Raw genomic sequence first — 8,333 nt, 5'->3', positions numbered from 1 at the left:
AAGGCTTTGGGGAATACTTAGACTTCCTCTTTTCTACACTCCCTTCCACTTCTCCCCTCTCGTCTTTTTAAGACATCTCTCTTCTCTTCTACCTATTTCCCCCTCTCATCCATATTCTTTTTGGCCCTCTTACATCCTATCATCTGATATTCCAGGACAAAATGTACCGTATATTGTATATTTTTGTTCAGCCTGACAACCCACATTTCTTTGCATTCAGTTTTAGATTTTCAAGTTTTTGTGTGTGTGTGTTTAAACATACAGTTTAAACAGATATAATATGTCAGTTTCTGTTTGTTCTCATCTCCCAATTGTCTCCCTCATCCTCCCCAAATTATTTTTTGTTTCTGTCCATCTGTCTCCTTTTTGTGAGGCTAAAACATATGTGATGCTTCTGCAGCTTCTGCTGCTTTACAATACAGCTGCTTGTTTTTCCTGCAGTAGGACTCTGGCTGACTGTCTGCAGAACGCTGGTGTCCTGGAGTGGCACATCAGTTTGGTCAGTTCGCCCAGCACTCCTTCCTCTCCTCTTTCTCCCTCCCTTCCTCTTTCTCTCGTTTCCTCGTTCTCACACTACTCGGCACTTGAAAAAAGAGAGAAGCCCTGCTTCATGGCTTAGAGAATGAGCTCTGCCTCTCAGCTGCAAACCGAGAGAAGAGAGGAGAGGGGAGAGAAGGGGAGAGAGGGAAAAGGGAGGAATAAAGAGGAGAAGAGAAAGGCAGCGACACACTTGCATCTGTTGTGGCAGCGTCCTGCAACCAAGAGGCAAATGAGAGAGTGGGAGAGAGACAGAGAGAGTATGCCAGAGTGAGAGGAGAGAGAGAAAGAGAGGAGATGTCAGACAGCCGTGTCCTTGAGAACTGCACCACAACTCTTTGAAGAGGGCCGGGAGACGGTGTGAGTAACGTGCATCTCAGCGGGACATGTGTGTTTTCTGAGTGTGTGTGTATGTGTTGCATGGTTGTACATGTGCAGTACTGTTTGTTTGTTTGTTTGTTTGTTTGTGTGTGTGTGTGTGTGTGTGTGTGTGTGTGTGGGTGTGTGTGTGTGTGTGTAACCTGCTGCTTGCACGCTGACCTGCCAAGCTTACAGTGAAAAGGGTTTGGCTGCCGATCTTCTCTGCTATTGTCTGCCTGCCTAAGTGTTGCTGACAGGGGATTATGGCAAATACAAAACGCCGTATGGACCAAAGAAACACAGTGCCAAACTTCATAGACATACGCATGGATGCATGAAGCTCCATGTTGAGAGCTCTGTTTGACTGCACTCATTTGTGTGTGTGTGTGTGTGTGTGTGTCCATGCTAGTATGTATATGTATCTGGTTTAGTTGTCTGTGAAATTTGCAACATAAAACATTTTAACTGATCTTTTTGAGGGGCATTAGAAAAAGAAATGTATCCTTTTGAATATATCTCTTATATTTTCTTACACTAGTGCATTGTGCTGTAGCACTGAAACCACCTGTAACTATGCAGAAAAAGTCCATGGTGAGGCAACATTAAAATCTGTACTCTGACCAAGGGCCCACTACAATCTAGAAATATTATTAAATTAAATTAAAATTATTTTCCTTAATTAAAGGAAGGTTAAATACAGTAAGACTTGTAAAATGATAAGCAGCCTGCAAAATTAAGTATTAACTCATCCTACCCAATATCCCGATAGTTTAAAGACAAATAAATACTTGTCTACCCGCCAACTAATTTGAATTCAGCTACTGTACTTGAGGTAAGCTTGTGGTTTGGGGCATGTATGTTCAAACCCTGTGAGGTCTTGGGATCAGAGCCAAGCGGTGTGACCCATTGAACTATTTGTAACTAATGATAGGCCACAAGCCACACAGCATGCCATGGAGCCCAGTTGGGTTGCACTCATCAAAATATAATGAGAGTCAACATGTCACTCATGTTTCCGAAGGCGTTCTTGAGATGAATGTCATTACTGAAGACATGTGCCATTTTATTGCATTAAGTGTCAAATGGTTGACATCATGAGGTTGGCAGGCAGGTAAAATACTCTCTCCTCTCACATTTACCAGTGAAGTGCAACCAGTGGAAATGCATTTAATATTCTAGGCTACCATCACACCCTAATCTAAAAATGCCCTGGTTGCATCATGTCTTATGAAGCGATATGGATATCACATGTCCAGTATCGTCTACTGTGTTTGATCATTTGTAGGGAGACAAGTGTGACAGAGATCATACTCTGAGATATATTTAGAAATTAAATTATGGCATAGATAGCATGTACATCATTTCTCTTTCTTGCAGCCCCAGTTATGAAAGGCATATCACAGGACTCATGTTTCCAATCAACATCAGTTTTGTATCGTAAATTATATAAAATATTTTAACTTCTTGTACCTTTAAAGGAAACCCTTCTAGGACTATATATATACAGTATATTACTATCAAATGAACTGTGATAACCATTAATGTTACACTTGACAGCCCTTATGAGCTGCTGTCTGTCAGCATAAATTATTAATTCAATACCTTTTTTTTCTTTGTTGTTATTAGAGCTTCATTCACCAATTTACACTACAACAAGTAATACATTATGTAATATACCACACACAGTAAATAACATACATCCCTGGTGAAGGCATGTATTTGAAACACTACACTTAATGTTTGGTATAAATTTGCTTATTCTCCAGACATGTTCTACATTTTATTTGACAGTGGTACTAGAGCACAGTACTGTATGTCTCCTTCTGTAGTAACCATTGCAGTAAGAATATAAAATAACTATTGTTACATTGTATATCCAGATACAACATGTTACTACACATGTGCATCCAAATCTAAATTCTATGGCAAAGTATAAGAAAATAAGTGAAAAGTGTACTTTGGTTTATGAAAGTCTCTATATCTCCTACATTAGTCTTCACAGGTACCTGCAGTTTAAGCTAAGCTATACTGTAAATAGGTTAGCAGAATGAAATTCATTCCACAAACTAATATGTTTTGTGAATGAAAAATCTTAAACACATCTTCAGTTCATGTTTTTATGTATATTATTGTATATTGTATCTCAGTAAATGGTAAATGTATGTTTTTCCAGCATGATACTTATCATACCTAAAGCATCAATGACAGAGAGGAGTAACAGGCAGAGTTGATGTTGTCCACAGTATGTATATTTAGACTTTGAAAACTGTCCCCAGGGTGAGCATGTAAGTGTGCAGTATGTAGTGAGATTGTGTGAGTGTATGAGCATGGTGTGTAAATGTCTTGGTGTGTATGTGCACGCACTGTGTTTATATGTGGCGCAATGTGTTTTAGGCTGGTCCAGCCAACCAATTGAGGTCAGCCGCTCAATAATTAAAGCGTGTCACTGGTTAGTGCACGAGCTGGGTCGGCCAATCAGAGAGACTGATGTCAGATCAGAGTGAAAGAGAGTCAGAGTGACTGTTAAAAGAAAGACAGAATAGGAGAGCAAGAGCCTGGGACTGAGAGTAAGAGAGATGCAAAGTTTAAAGATTGAGAGTGTGATGTTTTCCATTCATATGAGTGTTCTTAAAAGGTGTTCAGATTTACACTCTTGAAATGCTGCTGGTCAGTCTTGTACTGTGTCCTGCCACACGTGTCCCATTTTTTCACTTGTTGCAGTCTAAATCTGACAAGAGTTTCCTAGCTACAATCATTTTTCAGCTAACCTTAATTACAGTATCTGAGGACTGAGCACACCTTACAGCAGTTACCTGAGTTGAAGAAAATCAGATAAGAGGAGCAGTGCTATCAACTCACAGCTACAAGCTGCTTTTCTGGCTAAATGACCAAGAAAGAAACAAGTTGCAATACTCAGATAATAGCCTACTACATCCCATTGGTAGATTAGTTTACAAGCTTGTAGTAGGAATAAATCATGTTTATTTCAGCTCTAACCATGGCTTGAATTTGTACTATTCTTAAATGTGCTACAAATATAATATCTCTCTCCGTGTTTGCATTGGTTTCCTCTGAAATATGTAACACTCCTGTCACTGACCTCAAAAGTGGAGTTGGTCTCTGGACACTGCAACATGTGCACTGCCAACTGCTCCTAAATATGTAGCACATGAGAACATGAATTTCCCCAGAGTGATTATTGATGTGTAACTTAATTATTTTGTATTGCTGATGACCACCTGCAAGTCTTCCTAGTCTACCTAACTTGGACATTGCACTGGCACATACAGAAGGGGCACTGTCCTTAAAGTCATAATGAGTAGGATTTGTCGTTTGCAGTTGGTAAACATATGTTTCAAATTTGGCACCTCCTCCCCAGCTCAACGAGCGAGAGAGCGAGAGCAGCGGTGGTCAAGAGAGCTAGAGAGTGAATGCAGAGAGGAAGCGGCAAAGTGATTACGAAGCTGTGAATCAGAGAAATACAACGTTATTTTCTGCTTGTTTAATACAGGCAGAGGGTAACGTCTCTGCAGATACAGACACCGCCACACACTTCTAGTGGGTCAAAAGTGATGATTGATAGGGATTATTTTTTTATGAGTCTATACATTGTTTTTTAGAAAAATCTTTGTCATTATACCTTTAAACAAGACCTGCTGTGTTAGTAAACATCCACAATGCTGGAGTTCCCTTTAGCAAGACATCAGAGAAATTACCAGGTGTATCTAATGCCTATGAATGGACAGAATCAAAGATATACTGATGTGCTGCTGTAAAGTTGTTGCCATTCTTTCGGTTAGCTTCAGACAGTAAACTCACCATTTACATGTTGATTAATAAATCAATGAGTCAGGGCTTGATGGACCCTGAGCACAGCCAGCTAATCACACCAGTGGCTCAATTTTATATGATACAGGTCTCATCGTAGCCACCCTCCAAGGCTCCAACGTGCTGATTCTGCAGCTGTTGGTGGTGTGCGTTCGGAAACTGGTCAACAGACTCACACCAGCAATAATATCTACTGTCAGTGGGAAGCCAATGACACATCTTATTAATCTCACATGTTTGTGCCTGTTTGTTACCATTGGACTTGTAACTATTTGTGGTTGGGCCCTGATTGCTGAGTCTTTAAGCCGACGCAGTTTGAGTCATGAGCTTGTCTGTTATGTGTCACCCATCTTAAAGTTGTGAAGTCTATGAAGAGAATTTTGCATATTTGTAAATCTTTTAACCTTTTTTCTGTCAGTCTGAGGTTACTTTACTCCCTTTTTTGGTAATCAGATTACCGTTTGCCATTACCCTTGATCCTTGGGTATCGTCTGGAGGATGTAATCTGATCATAGACGCGAGCCTGATGTGAGTTTCTATTTATCTGGAAGCCTTTCTGGGTGATGTGAGTTCCTATTAATACTCTATGCAGTGGTTGCTGCCTGCCAGCCTGCTTGTGCACACACACACACACACACACACACACACACAGACAGATAGGTAACCAGAAACTTGAGGCTTCTGAAACACTAAAGACTGCAGTCCACTTCAGACCCTGATGATGTCACAGTATATCATTAGTGACATCACTGCAAACAGGAAATTAATTCATGTAAGAATGTACCAAGAGTATTAAGTGGGTAACTTGTTTGTCTTTCTTCTCGTTAGTCCAGCGCTCTATTTTACGAGGAGATTGTCTGATATTTAAATCATAGAGTAGAGTTACTCCCAAAAAGGACAGAGGCATTGATGCCATTTCAGGCTTTCGGTATACCTGCTCCTGATGATGGTTTTAAAGTACAACCAAAAGCATTTAAGAGCAGTAGTGTTTCTGGTCTTTCTCTACTTTCCTATACATTTCATATATTTTTGTCTGTCTGCCTTTTATTTGGGATTTCTTTTCGTCCTTCTTACTCCCAGTGTATCTGTTTGGTTGACTGTGCTTATTTTGCTATCCTTAGAAAACCCTATGAAAAATGGATCCACTTGGATCCCTCTTGTTAGTTCCTTCTTCCTCTCAACCTTTTGTTTCAAGTTGTTGAGTCTGTCCACTGGTGTCTCTCTTCTGTTCTATATAAGCCTTCTGTATTTATTGCTAATCCTTTTCATGCTTCTCCCAGCCAGATGCCCCAGTGAGATCCTGTAGATTTAGCCAGAGGTTGATCTCATGATTAGTATTCAGCTGTCAGAATATGTCAGTCAACTTTTGGAGACCCCTCTCAATCCTCACCCTCCCACCATCATTTCCCCATTAAACTCTCTGTATACCTCTGCAATGTAGTGTGTGTGTGTGTGTGTGTGTGTGTGTGTGTGTGTGTGTGTGTGTGTGTGTGTGTGTGTGTGTGTGTGTGTGTGTGTGTGTGTGTGTGTGCCGCATCCGGATGTATGTAGCCACATAGTCCTGAAGAGAGAGCCCTGTGTGCATTAATGTAGATACATATCCACCCTCCTCCTGATTTCCCAGGAAGTCGCCCTCCATCATCTTAAATGACATGAAAAGAGCTGGAGACAGATATATGCATGAATTAATTGGCTTGAATAGGAGTATTTAGAAGCTTAATCCATGGGGATTAACGCAAGCAGCCCTCTCTGGATTTAAGCTTCTGTGCATTCTCAGCAGAGGATTGTTTCATCTCCTTCTCCTCCTCCTCCTCCTCCTCCTCCTCCTCCTCCTCCTCCTCCTCCTCACATGCCACCACCTTTAGTTCTTAGTCAGTGAGCCTATAAAAAGCTGTCAAGTGTAGGATTAGCATTGTAGAATACCACTAGATAGGTAATTACCCTAATAACCTTTAAAAAATATAATGATGATTTTTATTGTGACATGTTTTAACTCCAGCTGGGTTGCTCTTGTTTAGTTGTGCTTTTCTGCTACACACAACTACACCGCTGTTGTTACAGGATTAGTGCAACCACTAGATACATGATAGTCATGATCTTAAAGAACAGTGACATACTGCAATGATTTGTACAGCATTGTGTTTGGTTAGCGTCCCTGTCTACAGTGTATTTGGTAACAACTAAGCTTCTAACTAGCTGTCAAATTCAGAATCAGATGCAAGGAGTATTAACTGATAAATAAAGGCGGGGTTATGCTCAAAACAAACTAGTACTTATGATATGTTGTTCCACCATGTCTGAAGGCAAAAGTGTTTATACCTGTTCTGAACAGCCACACTAAAAAGCTGTCATAAAGAGGACCGACACAATAATCATTCAAATCAGGATGGCACACACTTTTGGGCAGACTCTCATCAAAAGCATTCATGGTGCTGCACTCGTTTGGATGTTTGAAAAATAAGCGAAGTTATTGGAAAGCTAAATCCAGAGCCACAGAGGATATTATACAATTCACATATTATTCAATTTTCACAAGCTGAGTACAGTTCGTCAAGAGTAAACTGAACTTCATATGTAAAATTGGTGGAGTGCTCCTTTAATTGTCCATCAGAGTCTTTGCTTCATCAGTACTGTGTTTCTTAAGTTCTTTGTTTATTTGAGATGTTTATAGGTTTTGTGAAATGTTCTTGTTAATGTGACAACTCAGGTACTATGTGTTCTTTACAGCCAAACTAGGACTATACCATTTACGAAAGAAAGATTTCTCCTCTTGTCTTCTCTTTCCCGGTCTCTTTGCTTTTTCACTGTACTTTTCTTCTGCCTCTTATCCGTCTCCTCGATCCTCACCTTCCCCTTTTTTCTGCACCTGTCTCTTTCTCTCTCACCACCCACTTCTTCTCTCTCCTCTTCCACTCATCTTTTTCCATATGGTGCTCCTCTATCCTCTTTTTGTCTTTCTCCTTTTGCCTCTTCTCTCCTTCATTTATAGGCTTTGCACTGCAAGTCTATGAGATACCCAGCAGATCAATGCCTATAGATTGCCTCATTGGAAGCCATTAGTTATGGGTTTTTATAAAGCTAGTCATTATTGTGCTTAATCTTGCAGAAAATTAAATTTAGAGTTGTGTACAGTGTTTTGGTTAAAAGTTGTTGATTTTTTCCCCCCTCTCACTCACTTACCAGCTGCTATTTTTCTCGTCTTTTTTGCATTTATTATTGTGTGTGTGTATGTGTGTGTGTGCACGTGTTTAAGCCACAAAAAATTAATGACAACCTGCTGAAAGTACATACATACACACATATACACACAGAGGTGCATTAGTGTCACTGTTAATAAACCATCATGCATCCTGGTCATGCCAAAACCCCTTCAAGAAACTGCCCAAACAACAACATGGCTTGGCTACAGTACTACACACGTACAGCAGTTTTTTTTCCTCAGTGTTGGCACATTTCTCCATTGTCAGAGCCTCTGTATTCACTGGCTTTAATAACTTAAAAGTGATGGTGGTGTCATTTTTCCCCCTGCCACTTTGCTTTCGTTTTTCAATGAGCATTTGACTCTGTCATGGCCCAGCTTTAATTTTCAGAATTGGTCGTGAACTCTT

At 40.2% G+C, this 8,333-nt stretch overlaps 1 protein-coding gene across 1 annotated transcript in view; it reads left to right on the top strand.

The window, feature by feature from the left end:
• The first annotated feature begins 604 nt into the window (after positions 1 to 604).
• Positions 605 to 8,333, top strand: part of esrrga (estrogen-related receptor gamma a) — a 150,583-nt gene continuing 142,854 nt past the window's right edge. The window contains exon 1 of the mRNA XM_044200868.1: positions 605 to 895. The gene's annotated coding sequence lies outside the window, so the exon portion shown is untranslated. The remainder of the gene's footprint in view (positions 896 to 8,333) is intronic.

The sequence above is a fragment of the Siniperca chuatsi genome, linkage group LG1 (assembly GCF_020085105.1).
Source record: "Siniperca chuatsi isolate FFG_IHB_CAS linkage group LG1, ASM2008510v1, whole genome shotgun sequence".
NCBI classification, from domain to species: Eukaryota; Metazoa; Chordata; class Actinopteri; order Centrarchiformes; family Sinipercidae; genus Siniperca; species Siniperca chuatsi.
This window is presented reverse-complemented; position numbering and strand designations above follow the sequence as displayed.